Genomic DNA, 18,014 nt, shown 5'->3' on the forward strand with positions numbered 1-18,014 from the left:
AATAAGTAATGGAAATACAGCCAAAGCAAGATCTCCACAAAGCTACCCAGTCACAGAAGATGGGGCAGTAAAAACCAAAAAACTTCATCTCCCTTCCTACCCTGCTGCAGTCCTGATCCCATGTGCTGGCTTCCAGGCTGAGGGGGAAGCAGCAGCTGGCATGAGGCCAGCTGCAGCACCCAAGCTGTGGGATCAGAGCACAAATCCCACACAGAGGATTCAGCAACAGGTACTGCAACACAGTTTTAATTTGCCTATAATACAGAGTGCAGAGTTTGGCCTGTGACATTGAACAAGAGAGAAAGGAGAGAAAGAACTGAGGGAACAATCAATCCGTCTGACATCCCTCACTTCCCTGAGTAGGTTTAGAGACTACAGATACTCATTAATGGCCAGTAATTAGATAATTGTCTTCCATAAATATACACACTGAGAGCATGTGAAACAATTCCTAACAGGAATGACTGCTAACTCAATTCCCAGTTATTGATAAAATAGTTTATAGCACTTATGAATTTTGACACATTTTCTGAGACACCTCAGCGCTTCCTTGCCCCGTGACCCAAGAAGATCTTGTTACTGTCTCTCTCTCGGGACAGGCGACCTCTGCTGACCGTGCTCCCAGTATCGCAAGGGACTCTGAGCCCCAGGGTGACAGCACGGCTTACCGTGACAGCCACCGGGTGCCAAGCTGCTTCCGACGTCAATAGATGGTTGGAAACTAAGCTGAAGGACGCACGGCTGGAGCCCCAACTTGCAAGATGAAATTATCTCAGCAGCCATAACTCCTTGGCGTCCTTCCTATTTTTCATGCTACGTGTTCAAGAGGCTTTAGCTAACAGTCTTTTACTTAATTAAAATTAAGATACTCACCTCATTTTTTTAAAAGAAAGTAGATTGTAAATGTGGCTCGGGGGAAAGAAATTTGTCTTCATTACTGAGTCTTGCTAGACTTGCAAGTTCCTTCCCTTCCCGATGAGGGATTTTGGAGGAGCAGAGAGGGATGGCACCTCACAATGTGAATGGTGTGATAGCAGAAACAACTATTTTATTTCAGTTACACGATTCCCCCAAAACTGGTAGTTCTAACAATTCCTGAACAGCTGTAACACAAAATAAACTGAATGGAAAGTCACAAAGCTGAGAAGGAATGCCAGCCATTAAGACGTCCTTACTATATTAAGGACCAAAGAGGACTTGCAGTGCCCTTTAGCTGACAGGCCTAAGCATTTCATTCCTCTCACCAGTTACCGAGCCATTAGCATGTTATAAAAATACATCCCTGAGGATGGCTCCACACAACAGTTTGAGGATTAAGCCACTTACAACCTTTAGATGAGCATTTCCCCGTGCAGTATGAGAAGCCTAAGGAAGGAGAGCTCCCTTACAGTCTGGGGAGGTGTAAAGGGCGAGTGCCATGGTGCAGAAGCACCCATGACAATTACTATTGCTTTGGCCTTGCAGAAGAAGCAGGGATCACTCCCCATCAGCCAGGCTGTGATATTCCAAGGTGCAGCGCTCTGCCTCTCTCCCAGGCTCTGACACACGTGCGGCAGGAGCGAGCTCCGTGCTCCGCAAGCCCCGCTGGCCTCATTAGGTTCCCCCGTGCTTCCAGCAGCACTTGCTGCATCAGCGCACACGTTGTGCCTGTGGGTCAGCGCTGGCTCACAGCCAGCCTGCACCAGGGAGGCAGCGGGCAGGCCTGCCTGGAAATGGCAAGGCAGACGTGCCCACAGCGGTCAGCACTGCAATCCCAGGCCTGGACTTGGAAGCAAACTTGGCCAAACTTGATGGCCACGATTCAAAGAGGGTGCTGCTCCCCCTTCACCTTCCAGACATGAAACGTCTCAATCGGGAATGCAATGGAAAACACACAGAGCAAGTATTTTCTGCTTGACTTGGTTTTAAAACAGAGGCTTGTATTAGGAGTTGGACTTTACTTGTACTTAATTAAAAACTGATTCAGTGACTAAGAGAAGAACAGCCCCAAAAGGAAATGCCAGAATGCACTGCACTAGGCATGGTATTTTGGCATCAAGTATAAGATGCCCGTCGGGTTTGAGATTAAGCATAAATTGGGCACAGTTTTGAGGCTGACCTGTAATATTTCAGATTATAGAGTCCCAAACAAGCTCCAATTCAAAAGCCACATATTCCTACCCAGTCATTTAAGAAAAAGAAAGAGCTAGTATATTACGTTCCTTTTTTCCTGTATTCAAAGAAAACAAGGAATAAAATTTTAGAAACGTACACTCAGAAATATTCCAATTTCTCAGTGGCAGAATAAAACTCAGGACAAGAAACTCAATAGTCAGGACCATGCCAAACACTTAGGTGTCATTTTCAACCTCAATTCACTCACATCTTAATTTCTGAAGCAGAGTCACCAAACAGCTTTTCTTCTAAAGATACTTTTTTTTTTGCAAAAAGGTAAGTCAAAAGCTACATTTGTAAGCAAAACATTAAAATTCAAAATATCCCGTCTTGCAAATGATCCTGTAATTTTGCAATGTCTAGGCTGTCTTGAGAGCAAAAGACAGCATTTTTCTGTATTACCAACTGCTAACAGATGTTCTCCCCTGTGTTGTTAAACAAGTCTTGATAAAAACACACTCGTGTCTTAATAGAACTGGATGTACCCTGAGTGGGTTTCCCATTTGATCTGCTGTACAGCTCAGAGGCTTTTTTGTCTGCTTGTTGTAGCACAAAGTGTGTCCGGTCCCACAACAGTGACAGCTGACAACTGTTTTTCCTGTTTGCAAAAGCTTTACCGTTCAACTTGAACCAAAAGCATTTGTCATGTTGCATGCAGCGAAGTAGATTTAATCAGATGAGGCCACTAGCGTTGTCAGTGCCAGGCTGAAAGAATTCCGCAGGACAAAAGCTGGATTTATCTCTCCGGGAGTCTGTGTGGGGAGCGGCAGTGCATCTTTGTCAATGCACAAGGGGCAATCTCAAGAGGAGAAGAAAACCAACCCAAGAGAATATTTTAGGTGCAGTTAAGCCAAAAAAATAACTGTTCCTAAGTGACCAGCAGGATGCTCCTGCCAGCCAAGAGCACTGTTGTGAGAATTTTGACAACAAAGTGAATCTCCAGGTAACTCTTTCAAATGTCACTAACACAGAAGATGGTGCCTTCTGTGCTCTATCCCTACATAATTCTATTTCCAGAATAAAAAGCATCACTTAATATCTGTTCATATTCAGCAATCAACCTGCAAAAAATTATTTACAACAGATGACTGTTCCCAAACAGCAGTGACAATCCTCCAAAATAGTCTTAGGGATTAAGATTCCTTACAAGTCATAATAAAGCGCATACCTCTTCTAGATAATGTCACACTAAAAAAAAAAAACTACAAAAAACAAACCATTAAAAGAAAGTTTTCTCATTTTACATAGCCACCAAGATAATATTTTATACTCTTTGTATATTTTTGGATGATCAAGCCTTTCCAGAAGATTTGCACAGGTAACTTAAGCTCAGAAGAATGTATCCATAAATGCAAAAATCAACTCACAGGCATGCAGCATTTCCAACCCCCAGCAGCGAGCGAAAAAAGAGCCACCCCACCTTAGGGGCTTTGCCAATTTACATCACCCTAGTGAGGCCTTGCAAAGAGGACGCTGGTGCTTTCCCCCTGCACCAGAGAGAGCAGGAAACAAAATACTCTGAGTTACCAAGAGAGCAAGCACTGATCATGTTGCCTTGATATTCCCTTGCATTATTTTAAGGGGGCAGGTTTAATCTGCCTGAGGTCTGATTAAGCAGCTGCCAAAGGTCAGAGGAAGAGGCGCCTGCATTTCATGCAGAGAGCGCTGGTATAGCCGGCTCTCCGGCATGGCACAGCCTGGGTTTTGGCATTCCTATACTGAGAGCTGCCTGCAGAACATTCAGCAATTGGAGCTCAGCCTTGCATGAAGTGTTCCAACATTCACTCCAACTGTGCTAAAGGAATTTCCCACTTGCTTTTTCCGCTAATTAGAGAGCCACTGGGACACAACAGGGCCTTTTGAGAGTGCGGCAGGCCCTCAAGTTCTGCTGAGTCAGGAGACGGGAGAGCGGTGACATATTTTGATCCACTCGGAAGACAACCTTCAACTTCCTACATGAGGCTGCAAGCAGGAAAGTAGCTATAAATGTTAGCTAACATTTACAACCTACAGGCACCAATATCCATCCAGACTTATTTAGTCCTTAATCCAGAAGACAAGACAGCAACAGGAGCTGGTCAATGTACAGACTTTTAAATACTTAACTCATTTCAGTAGACATCTGCCCTGCCTAGCACACATTTTTTATGGACACGTCTTCAAGGCAGAGCACAGCACCTGAAGCAACTCCTCAAAAGTGACTTGCAGAAAACATATATGCAAAAAAATCTGTTATATAAAGCCTTGATACAGCATTCAGGTGTCTGCAATCTCACTGCACCTGCAGACTGTCCTGCTTCTGAACCCTGGGCCCATCAAAACAGTTCTCACATTTATAATGCAACTCTCACATGTGTATTTTTGATTTCCAACTGGAGATACTGAATTTTAAGAGATATCAGAACTGCCTCAGAAATGCCTTATCATCATCTACTGTATCCTGGATAGACAGAAAATCACTGAAGAGCTGATAATTTCAAACTAACCTCAAAAATGTTGAAAACAGATGCCTGTATTCTCGTGTGACACTACAGCCATGCTTTACTTGCATCCAAGGAAAACACCTGCTGTGCTTCAGGCACATCTCTCTGTTTCAGCTGTGCAGCAGGTGAGTCAGAAGACCAGCAGCACAAGCCTGAGGGTGTGATCCTGCTGCTGGGGCAGGTGAAACCTCTCACCACTGTTCAGCAAGCACTGTCCTGTCAGCAGAGGCAGCCCCTCCTGCCCCACTGCTCCTGGCTGTGCAATTTGCATTGAGCAGCATTCTACAGGAGTGAGCAGAGCATATCAACCACAACATGCATTTAGGATACTCACCAAAGTATGATAATCATAACACTGATTTATTTCAATGCTTTCAGACTGAAAACCAGCCAAGTTTCCCATCTATTTTTACCCTTGCAACAACAACAATAATATGCATTATAACAACGATTTAAACATAGTTTCTCTGTTGGTTCTGTAGAACTAATAACTAGTCAATAAAATCAGCACTGCAAATTTTTACATATCATGCAGAATATTAACATAAACCATTTTAACTGAGATTAGTTTTCATGGCTTGGTTGCCTGAACTGGTATTTGAACAGTAGGCTTCACTTCTGCTACAGTACTAAACAATACTCATTTGTAAGCCTCTTTCAACTTGATAAAATTTTATAAAGATCTTACATTATTAATCACTTTCAGATTTCTGAAAGTGTGTTTTTTTCCTAGAAGATAATAGTGGCCAATTTAGTAGAGAGAAGAACTGAAGCTGAAAGGTGAATTTCCTCCAGATGTTACCAGAAAATTGGCATCAACACCCAAAAATGCAGTAGGCTCCCCCTCTCAATGCCTTCCAGGCAAGGTGTGGACTGGGATATGGGATAGGAGAATCCATGAGAGCAGGACTTTCCTCAGTAAGGCACTTACAACTGCAATCACATCTCTCCTTTGCATATAGGAAGCATTTTATTTTCCGGCTGTTCCTAATATAGATATTTGCAGTCAGGTCAGGTTTTGTAGAATTTCAGAAGGCTCTTCAGAGTGGAAGTCAAAATCCCAGGGCCAGACCCTGGGGAATCTCAGCAGAAAGTGATGTGAGGGGAGACTGAAAGCAAAGATGGCAAGCAAGGAGCAAAGGAGGCCAGGTAGTATGAACAGCACCGTGCCAAATAAACCCAAGAAGGAATAAAGCTGCTGCAATGTTTTGTTTCCCTTGAAAAACAGCAACCAGGAGCAGTTCCACCCAAGTCACCAGCTGCACCAACCAACCTGACAGAGACATGCACACCTCCAAACTCACTTGCTTTAAAGGTTTTATTTTCCACTCCCCCCTCTCCCAAAAATACACCATTTACTTTACACTTTCAAAATCTTTCAAGTACCCATGCAGGATACATCTAAAAGCATCTCCTCTTAAACTAACATTAGCACTGCAGACAAAAAAACAACTGAGAACACATAATTGCAGAGCAGCTTTAAACAAATGAGAATGGAGGATTTTCCTCTACAACACATACCCCATTTTCCCAATATTTGTTCTTCAGTTCTCTACATATTTTTTTAGTACTGTGGGAACAACTGGGACTTTGAAATACAGCTGCTTTCCAAAGTGTTTCAGAAATTTAATTTCTGATCTGTAGTAGCACAAAAACCCACCCAAATAATTAATTTTCTTCTTTCTCCAATCTAAAAAAAACCCCAATAATTACTCTTTGTCTGTCTTATCAGACATCTCTTGAAATTCCTTGTTTTCTTAAACATGATATTAATTTTCATTTCAAATGAACAATTGCTCTTTGTTTAATAACTCTTGATACTCAGAAATCTTACAGGAGTTTCATTTCAAAGTCCTGCGCACCTGCCTCATTCAGAGCCCCAAAATATGATTGATTGCAGCAAGCAATAAAAGCACACAACATACAGGATAATCTTAATACATGCAAAGATCACAAATATTTGTGTGTCCTTCTAAGGACACAAGGTACCAAAATAGGAAGGCTAAATTCAAGAAGAGAGTCCTGACAGAATGACCAAGAAGAGTTTCCATTCTATCCCAGGAGATGAGCAATACTGGGTCTTCCACATCTTAAACCAATGTCCCAATCCCAGGTTACAGAAATCAAAGGGTTAATAAGAAGTACCCCCCCCACCCCCCTTTTCCTGCTTTTTTCATTAAATTAAACCAAGTACCTGGTCTGAAATTAACAGATGTTAATACAACTCTCCTATTTACTACGGTCTTAGTCCTTACAGCGTTTTCATTAAATTTATTCTTTAAAATGCATGAAAATTTCACATCACCTTTAAATATTTAATTGACAGTTTAGATGAATATTTCATGCTGATTTTAAAGAATAGAGAACATTTTCATAACGTTTCTCTTAACACAAAATGGCAATTCTACACTCTTAGATAGGCTCTCAGTACAATGAAAAGGAATTTTTTATCTTGTTCAAAGCAGACTATAAACACTGGCTACAGCAGAGAAATAAAAACATCAAGGACGAGTTTTTTCAAAGCTACTTAAGTGATTAGGGAGCCCACACAGCTCCCATTTACATGAGTAGTAACTGCATGTCTGAATCTTTTGAGCAATTTTGAATATTTCATTGGTCTATGAAAGGTTCTCCCAGTTAAGAGTAGTAGGTTGGGAGTAATTAATTGAAAATACATCACCTGTGATGTACAATGAAGAAAATTCTCATAGCACAAGTGAGTATTTTAAGGTGCTAAAATTGACCACAAAAGCTCCACAAACACAGGCCCACCAAGCTATTTAAAACCAGCTGCCTCATTTCTGCATAATACCTGACTTCCCTTTCAACTTCCCATTTTTCTGCTTTTTGAGAGGCCTTTTAAAGTTGCTGGAGATGTAGAGAAAGAGCACTGTGGTGGGTCAGAGTGACTTAAGGAAGCTGGGGCCATCAACAGCTGGGACAGTAAAGGCAAGGCAGGTGCAAGTGCTCTCCCTGATGTTGAAACAATCACTGCAGTCAGTGCTGGTTGTTTACACACAAACAGCCCTGCATATTGAAAAAATCCACCCGTTCTTATATTTAAGTCAAAACAACTTTTCCTATTGCCACAGAAGGTTGTAAACATTCATAATTTTAGTAGCCAGGTGTACAGAGGGCCAGAGAACAGACACTTTAAAACCATCCTGACAAAAACAAACAAAAAAAAACCACACCAGTTAAAGCTGTAAAAGCAGGTATTAATTTACAAAATGCCTTGCAAATATATTGCCCCTTCAAAAAAGTTTGTCAGTGAGTAGCAAAAGCTTTGCATCCGGTGGGAGGGATTCCAGACTTCAGTGGTTCCCATGCTAATTCTGCCTGAAGAAATATGAAAACAGGAGCTAAAATCTTTTAGCCAATGCAGAACACTGATGGCTTTCTTTTCCTTTGTTCTGAGGAAAGGCTAAAAATTTTCTTGTATTTAAGGATATTCTTCTATTTTGTCATCATAAAATGGGTAAAAAGGCAAATGACAAGCACCCAAAAAAAAGGGTGGAAGTAAGCACAGAAAACTATGATTCTTTCCAGAAACTGAACACTGTGGTTAGAATAAAGCACTTGAATATGCTGTGCCACAGCCATCATTACCAACATGCTCATTAGCATTAAATTAACATGGACATGAAATATCAGGATGTAAATTAACAGCAGATGATGCTGTGAAAATGTAAGAAATTACTGTTATTTGCCAGTAATTCAACTAACAAAAGCAAATTCTGTTTATCACATGTAAACTCCAATACTGTTTAGTGTTACAGTGTTTTGGTTTTTAACTAAGATCAACTAACAAAAACAAAGAAACAAGAAATGCTACAGTTTCACACTCACCTTCTATTTGGTACTGCTTGTGTTGGACAATAATTACATCAATGATCAAATCCAGGCAGCAATTCAATCAGAATACTAGACTCCGTTTACTGAAGTAATTCTAATTTTTAGCAGAAGCATTTTTAAATTACTTTCAATTAGTTCTTTGCTCTTTTCCCTGAAGACCTGAACCATAATCTTTTTCAGGTTCTTTTAAGTTTCATTTTAGCATTCTCTGCCAAAATGACCACAGTATTATGATCAAAAACACATTTTCAATAATTATGCCCTAAATAATTTGCAGCACATCCATTTATTGACTGACACTGCAGAGCTCAGATATTCCATAGTAACTCAGAATTCTGCATATCCTTCTCATCCATGGCAGGGTATTTCATGACATGAAGCCTGCACGGCCTTCAGGAGCCATCCCAACACCCACACCAAATGCTCAGTCAGAGCAGGCAGGTGGCAATAATTACAATGAAGATAAGCTGAGGTGACAAAGCAACGAGAGCACATCAATTACTGCCTGTCACTCAGACCAGGGACAATCTCAGAAGATGGACTGATACCACTGTATCATCCCCTGTTACATTCAGCTTTTCTCTCCTTCATTTCCTCAAAAGGGAAGGTCACCACAACATCATTACATTTTTAAATACAAGTGAATTTTTTATAAATATTTGCTGTATGCACAATACAAACTAATGTTTGCCTACATCTCACAGGCTGCACACAGAATAATGCCAAATATTTCCAAAAAGTAGGTCATGTGAGAGTAGTGGGCATGAACACTTCTGTTCAAGTAACAGAGAGGTGATTCCAGAATCATTTGATAAGGTTTGTTTTCCCATATAATTTTTTGTATTGGTATGTGTCTTTTATATTCCTATGCACACAAATATATCTAAATCTATCTCTCCATCTTGAAAAATAAGTAGAGACACTGTATTTATACTCCTTAAGGGGTAAGAGCAAATACACTCCTAAGCACACACACCTTAGTGCTGAGTTACCAGCAAGAAATTAAAACAAACCTAAAATTTGAAACCTTGAAAATTCTCACAGAATAAGTTTGCTATCCCTTCCCTTGCTCTGCAGACCATCCTACTAGTAGTCAAAGAACTCATGTCACCTATGATCCAGCTGCTTTTCAACTAAGTAATTATTGAAGTCGGTTTTAAGATGTTTCTACACTTCTTTTTTTCATAGGATTTTATAATCAAACTGTCCAAATGTATTTTTGCCTTTAAATAAAAGCAAAGCAAAATTAAACTCTGGCTTTAGACAACCAATCAAACTACCAAACTACATGATTATGAAAAAAACAACCCAATCTGATGGATACATGTCATGTAAAAACTTGCAGCCATCCTTCCTTCTGGTGATGCTGCAGCAACCAAGGCTCAAGGTACAGGACAGCAAGAGGAGAGGCTTCCAGCCACTGGACAACCAACAGGGGACTGGCCAGATACTACAGCCCTTTAGACAGCAACTGTGCACAGACACAATCAAGTTTTGCTTCCATAAAATAGATGGAGGTCAAGGGAATCATGGCTAAGACGTTTTTCCTCGCCTTTCATCCTGGACTTCAAAAACTGCCTTTTAAATCCAGACAGCTATTGAAAATGGCCAATTTTCAACAACTGCATTTAGTGGACAGTGCTGTGACCACCATTAGTGCAGATGGTTGGTGCAGCCACTAATCTGACACAGGAAGATTCACCACCCTTTTTTGCATATCTTCCTCTTCCATCAGACAGAGGAGCTGCAAGTGCACATCACCTCTTCACTGCTTTATCCTCCAATAACACTTTCACAGCCAATATAATTGCTTGTGTTATTGGCAGTGCAAAATCTCCCCACAAATAACAGGTAAGGTCTGTGAAATTCAATGGGTTAAAAAGCATTTTTATTTGCTACTCAATGACCATTCTCTTAGCAAAAAGAGGCAAGGAAGAGCAGGAAGGCCCTGAAAGCCATTCCTGGCTTGCACACCCTTCTCTGCTGCATACCCCTCAGCCCCCCATACTCAACGTGCTTAGAGGGGATCACTTATGATACTGTCCCTCACAGTTACAGCACTGTATAGAAATCACAGCAGAAAAGAATGGATGTTTTCATACCCCTTGGGACAAACGGAGCCATCTCCTCCAGTGGCATACACTGTGTCACAGGAATTCCAGTACCTGCAGCTCTACACTGTTAGTGAGTCACTTCTAAGATCAGAAACAGAAACCTTTTGAGTGCTTGTACACAATTACCCAATATTATTACCGAACACTGACAGCTGAACACTGCTCATCTTGTAGGAAAAAAATCCTCTTTTTTTCAAAATTAAACCAATAATTTCTTCTATAATACATAATAATTTTGTTTCATCCGTGTGTGCACGCCACCTATTGCCTTTCAATCAATCGTTCAAAACCTATTTTATGGAAGAAAAGACAGACCTGAAATGCTTTATCTTCCCAAATAACATATAGTCAAGAACCTGATGAGCCAGCCGTAGGAAGCCAATGAGTGTGCGACACCTGGGAGTGGTGAGCACCCACAGCAGGGGAAGAGGCAAGGAGGGAGCCAGCGAAGGTGCCTCACTGAAACAAATCTCACCGAGAAGTACGTGGATTAATGGCTTGAATTGTATTTTAAAGATTTCTGCTGTCACTCTGAATAAAATCAGCATGGTGATGAAATCTGAGGAGCACCTTGGAACACATCCTAAGCACCACCTTCCTTTTCAGGTATGCATCCTACCCGGTCCCTGCAGCACAGCCTCAGCAGGTTCACCCCGCACGCTTCACTCCCACGAGTGACAGTGGAAGCACACAGAGCATCCAGCACAGCTGGAGAATTCCACACAGGCAGGCAAGAGGCTGCGTGGTTTTGTCTATCTGAACATCAGATCCACCAAGTAAAATGTGGTGTGAAATGAACCAGCTGCTCTGCTGGTCAGGGCTCTCTCTAACTACCCACAATTAAGATTTTAAGTCACTGCCACTATTTAAAATGACTGAGAAATAAAAAGAGCCCACAATGACATGTTTGCTTCAGCTCAAAGCATAACATCAATTTCTCTGCTTACAAGTAACTCCTGAATCAATTCATCATCTTAAAAATTGATACTCCTTTACTCATTTCTAGTAGTCATCAACTTTCTGTTCAAGAAATAAATAGAAATTAAAGCTCTTATATAGGTTCTTCCGGTTTAACATCAAAACCATGCTAATTGCTGCACTTTCTGTACAAGGTGCAATATGTAAAATTCCTTTGCAGCTAATTTTGTAGTTGCCCTCTAGGTGGATTGTAACTGTAAAGCCACAACTGATTTAAGTCATCTGCATGTGCTAAAATCTTACCACTGCCCTACGTCTTTTCCCAGAAAAAAACAAAGAAACAGTATTAGATTTTCACTCCACAGCTTTAAATAGCAGATAGGAAAACAGCTAGTTTTTTACACAAGTAAAAAACATATGCTACCATCTATGAGCTCAGGAACTGGAGTATAGGACAAGTATAGGACTGCTACCACCCCAAAACAGTGCTGAGACACAGAATAAAAATCCCAGTGGAGTTCAACTACTGTTAACAGTGAGTGCTGAATCAGTGCACTGTAAGTCAAAATAAACCCAAAGGGTCATTATCTTTTGCTTAGCATATGAAAAAATGGCTTTACATTCAGAATAGTCATCTTGATAAACAGTTTTCAAGACTCTGGAACATTGTAGAAAACATTTTAGATTAACTACCTTTTTTTAAAATAACAATGTATGACGCTTGTTTTAAAAAGTTCTCCCTCCCTTTCTTTCCAAAAGGAACTTTTAGAGTGAGCTAAGAGGTGGTGAGTCAAATTTTCTATTTTACTGATGTATGTACATGTGTATACATAAGTTTCTCAAATATATATAGATATTTTTATAATTTATTTGCTTCTTCTCTCCAAACCTTGTTACAAAGCTGGGAAAAATGTAAAATGAAAGCCTCTGTCATGAAAAAACAAAAGACTGGGGGAAGATGAAGATATTCCAAAAGAAGTTGAAATTAAATTTTTGTAGCAACTTGGAAATAATTTTCAGGCCAATCATTTAATAAGAAAAGACCTCCTCAGCCTCAATTGAAGCAAATGATATGAGTGTCTCTGGAATTTAACCCGTGGGCCCAGATGAAAGCCAATGAAGCAGCACAGGAAGGTGGTCAAGTGACAAGTTTCAGCATCCACTTTCACTGCAAAGGTTGAAGAGGGGATGCAGAAGAGGTGCTGGGGGGGTGGGAAGGCAAAAGGATGTGTCTGGAGGTGGAACAGCTGTTCTGCTGGAAGCTTAACTAGCCAAGCAAAAACATGGAGCACCAAATATGCATTTCTGACACTTTCAGATAGGACCTATGAAAAAATGAACTAATTCTGGACAATGGTGACAGCAGACTCATCTGAAGGGAGACACAGCTCATTGCCTGTCACGAGGGCAAGTCACCAAAGAGCCGGTGCTGCTGAGGAAGCTGGGGGAGCCTCAACACTGCACACTCCCTGCGCCAGGATTGCCCTTTTGGGGGCCTGGCAGTCAGACAGACCCACATCCATCCCACCTCCTGCTCAAAACGCCCACTCCACACGGGAGGTTTCCCTCTGCAGGAGCCCACAGCCTACAGTTGCCATACATTGCCACCCATTTAGGATGCCTAACACAATTAAGGCTGCTGCACCAGAGTTTAAGAGCTTCCTGTTCTGTGTAGTTAACCAGCCTTGATGAAGTTGTTCATGGAACACAAATATTTGGCTTCAAAGAAGAGAGGTGTCCCAAAGATCCCCACTGTCTTGTTGGTTTATTCTAAGGAAGGACTGAGGTTGTAAAGCTTCAATTCTAACTTTATATATATATGTGTTAATTTGAAGCACCAGAATTCACATCATTTAAGATACCCAGACTCTTTACACTTGGCCGAGCATTCCCAACGAATGGGACTGAACCACTTTGAGGAATTAAATCTTCCAAAGTTAAATACACAAATAATTTTGGATTACAATCAGCAGCAGTTGCTGGAGGAGAGGTTTCCATGCCATTATCCCCAGCACATGGGAATTACATATTTAAGTCCTCATCAGAGCCTGCATTATCTTGTCATTGTTAGTACACTGTGAACTTCAATGTTGCATTTAACAACTGGAACAGTCTCAGAACACTAGGCTGGAATTGACAAGGAACAAAGGCTTTTCTCATAGCTGCCCCACATCAATGGTCAGGATTTATTGCCAAAATTAAAACAAGCATGTAAGCATATTATAGTATGAAGCACATACACAGGCTGGCTAACAGACACAGGTATTGTCTAGTTATGTACGAGGCACTGGCTGTTCAGATGTGCTGTTCGATATTGCATTTAGATTTATATGATCCCCTCACAAATGGATCTAACCCAACAATCCTCACACAACCCGTGAAAAAGAAGGAGGTACCGCCAACCCTACTCTACTGAAACATTTAATGACTTGCCCCAGGTCACACAGGAAATCTGTGGAGGCAAAGCAGGGAATGGCCCTCCTGGGATCTCTGAAATCCCATCTCAATATTCCGGCCACACTGCCACCCGTCCTCAGCCGTACTTAATACGACTAAATTACTGATGGCAACAAACAGCAGAATCTGACTTTCAGATGAGCTGATTTGTACAATGAGTCAATCCATAACTTTTGTCTCCTCCAGACACTTAGATCGATGGGCTGTATGCCCAGCACGTTATAATAACCCTGAAAAGCTTTTGGCTCAGCCTGCAAACACATTAGCATTAACTTAAATCTGCTGCTTTGTTTACTACACAAGATATCTGCTTGTGCTCTATGCCCAAGCGATACCAATTAAAGAGACCCAAATACAGATCTCAGAGCAGTACAAGACTAGAGCTACCCATGAACACAAAATTTACTAAACTTTAAATGGTATTCATTCCTCCAAAGCATTATGGTCTGACAGCCACATTTTCTTTCCCAGTCATGGACTTGTCATGATTTACATTCAGAACCTTCCCCAAAAAGCGATTCAGAAAGTGTTGGGAACTGGCTCCCCTCCCACTGCTTCCGAAATGGATTAACATGACTCCAGCCTTGGATCCACAAGACTACAAATTACAGTGAAGCCACCCTTGATTTAAGCTGTTGGAGAGCACAACAGGAAAATCACCAAAAATTCTGCTCATTCAGCTCTTTAAACCCATTCATTACAGAGTCCACAGGGCCACATTGGTACCAGAGTAAATCACTCAGTGGGAGAGGACATCACCCAGTAACAAGAGGCTTTTCTTATTTCCTCAGAGGTACAAATGTAGCAGACCCAGGAGGGGTCTAATTACTCTCAGAACACCCAAGAAGCATTGGAAGTGATAATTTATTGACCATATCAGTGTAGCTTAGTGCACAGAATGAAAAGACAAGTCAAGGATTGTATCCAGACCACTGAAATGCCCACAGTTTGCCGGGGCAGGCAGACTGATATAAGCCAACCAAGTCATCTGGCAAAACCCTAAACCAGATTTATAATAGAACCATGCTTGGCTTTTTACTGGGTTTTAGCAAAATAAGAGAAAGGTAAGACTTCAATTTTATTTTTAAACATTTAGAAACAAGTGTGGGAATGGGTACTCACACAGCCTGCTGAAATTCAGAGTCCCTAATTATCCAGATGGGCAGTTAGGGAGCCGATCCAAAAATCTATCCAGGTCGGCAGAGCCCTTTTTATCCATCACAGTGGCCACCAGGTGAAGCCCTGGAATACCAGTGCTAACCTGACTAGTACTAGTACTAGCTTAGCCTTTAAGTCAAGCAACAACCACCTTCCAGTGCCAACGTCTGCACAGCTCTGCCCTTTTGTAAGCACAGACCCTGGAAAGAACATTGATACACAATGCACCAGAGTCAAACAGAATGGCAAGAGAACTTATTAAAAGTGTTTCCTTGCTCTTCCACACCAGCCCACTCTTCCATCTTGTGCTAGCAAAAAAAAAAAAAAAAAAAAAGGAAAGGTTTCGGAGTGAAAAGTGCAACAGATTCACAAACACATTTTCCAGCAGCTACAACATCCTACTCTCCATTAACACCTCCACAAAGCTCAAGCCTGCTTTGCAGAAAAATGAGGAAAGCAAACAGCAACAGGGGAATTTCACAGAACGACCCCATCCATGTACAGTGACTCATGGCTGCTGAACCATGTTCTTAGAATGGATTTTCCCTCCTCAACACCCTAACAAAAACAAAAATAGAGTAAAATAGCTAAGACTAAAACGGGAAAAATTGATTAACATCTCTGGTGTCGCCTTTTTTCCTCACCTGAACAAAAAGATAAGAAGCTGGGAGCAAAAGCAAAGGTTAAATCAATCTGTCTTTTAAAGAGGTGACACACCCAAGGGCCTTAGTCAAGGCTCCATCCTTGGCTCCTGCACAGTCACAGTCTGTGCACTGCTGCCAATGGAGCCTGGAAATCGTTTGGTGGAGCAGCAGACATGAACAGTCTCTACATTCAGCTGTTTAGTATCAGAAATGCTAACTAGTGTTGCTTGATTATATCATGAGGGAAAATTAAATAGGAAACAAGGATTTAACATGCACGCCTGATAGTCAGGCTTCTGGAGGAGAAAGAAAGAGAACAGAGAAAACCCCAAGAACTGAGGACATTTTCCTTCCCCTGAGCCCTCATTCATTCAAAGACAAGAATCAGAAACCCTGACAATCTCCTCTAGCACCCCCCTCCCATAACATCGAAGGGAAATTTTTTTCTGTACAGCCCTTTACAGAGAATACAGAAAAAAAATGACCAATCTCCCTCTGCTGTTTCTCACCTGAGGACTGCAGAAAGGCAGAGTTTGCACAGCTGAGGCAAGCCCCCCTTCCATGCAGCTCTTCCACAGATGCAGCAAGAGCACCTGTGCCTACCAGCGCTACGCGGCTGTGGGATGGCACAGAAAATTCTCTCTGCACCCAGCACTACGAACGGGGGTTTCCCACCCGATCCCCTCGTCTGCCTGACACGTTACTTCGGCAGAAGGAAGACTTCCTGCTTCTGCTGGAAAAAATAAATTTCAATCATCCCTGTCTGATATTTACATTTTAATAGGTCCATACGCAGGACGAGCCCTGCGGTTGCCATTGACAAACACCGATGGGAGACAGAGAAACCACAAAACCCCACCACCCAGACCACAGCCACGAAACACGACGCCCTTGCACGGGCTCTTGGATGGGCAGGGACCCCGGGTAACTTACGGGTGTATCCCTTCCTCAGCGGCGCGTTCCTGCGAGCCGCCCGTCACAGCGCCGGTGCTGCCGCAAGCCGCGGTGCTGCCAGCCGCCCCCCGCCCGTCACAGCGCCGAGCAGGGAGCCCTGCCTCTCCCGCTATGTCCAAGCTCGCTCACGCCAGATCTGGCACACGAGCACGCAGGACGGCACGGAGCCCGCTGCTGCCCCCGCCGGGCGGCGGCCACAGGCGGGACCAGCCGCCCACTCGCGGACAGCGGCGGGGCGGAGGCTCCCGGCCCGCCGTGACTCCCGTGGAGGCGGCCCCGGCCCCGCGCCGCCCCTCCGCCGCTTTCCCGCGGGGAGGAACCTGCGTGGGCACCCTCCGGGCTCGGCTCTCACCACGGGCGGATCGGGGAGCCACAGCCTCGGACAGACTACGCACACACGCCGCTGTGCTCGCTCCCCCAGGAATGGACAGAGCATACAGCTGGTACAGGGGCTGGCAAGTTGTGGATAAGCCAAGCACAGGAGCTGTGCCGGGAGCGGGCAAAAGGGGAAACTAAGCAAAGCAGCTGCTTCCAGACAGCTTTGCTGAGCCACAACGAGGCCAGCAAACAGTGCTAATTTTGCTTTACTGCTGCATTACCATATACTTCTGGGACTACACGTATGCTAAAATAATAATGGAATCACCAAATGGCTTGGTTTGGAAGTGATCTTATAGATCATCTCCTTCCAGCACCCCTACCATGGGAAGGACACTGGCCACTAGACCAGGCTTCCCCAAGCCCTAAGCAACCTGGCCTTGGACACTTCCAGGGATGGCCCAGCTACAGCTTCTCTAGGCAACCTGATCCTGCCTCTGGCCCCAACCAGGGCCTCACCACCCTCACAGCCAAGAATGTCTTTCTAATATTCAATAGAACTCTGGCCTCTCTCTGGTCACTCCATGCCCTTGAGACAAGTCTCTCTCCAGCTCTCTTGGAGCTCTTTTAGGTACTAGAAGGTCTCCCCAGAGCATTCAAGTCTAAGCCAGTACTCCAAGGAACATCCAGAGGCAAAACCCTGGAAAAGGAGAGGCTGAGAGAACTAGGGACAGAAGGCAAGGCATGTCATGGCATAGGGCTGGCAGAGAGCAAGCAGCATGTCAGCACCTCCAGCGAGATGCAGCACAACACAGACCCCAGCTTCAGCAGCTCCACATGCTGACTCGTGGTCTGACACATTCAACTGCAAGGGCTGAGCAAAGCACAGGACACAGTAGGACTCAGAAAACACCATCTGGTTCAAAGACCACAGGTAACACCTCATTCTCCTTCTATTC

At 43.0% G+C, this 18,014-nt stretch overlaps 1 protein-coding gene across 1 annotated transcript in view; it reads right to left on the reverse strand.

The window, feature by feature from the left end:
* Window positions 1-16,789, reverse strand: part of ANK2 (ankyrin 2) — a 261,369-nt gene extending 244,580 nt beyond the window's left edge. The window contains exon 1 of the mRNA XM_053939996.1: window positions 16,717-16,789. The gene's annotated coding sequence lies outside the window, so the exon portion shown is untranslated. The remainder of the gene's footprint in view (window positions 1-16,716) is intronic.
* Between the last annotated feature and the right edge of the window lie 1,225 nt (window positions 16,790-18,014).

This window comes from Vidua chalybeata, chromosome 4 (genome assembly GCF_026979565.1).
Source record: "Vidua chalybeata isolate OUT-0048 chromosome 4, bVidCha1 merged haplotype, whole genome shotgun sequence".
In the NCBI taxonomy this organism is placed as follows: Eukaryota; Metazoa; Chordata; class Aves; order Passeriformes; family Viduidae; genus Vidua; species Vidua chalybeata.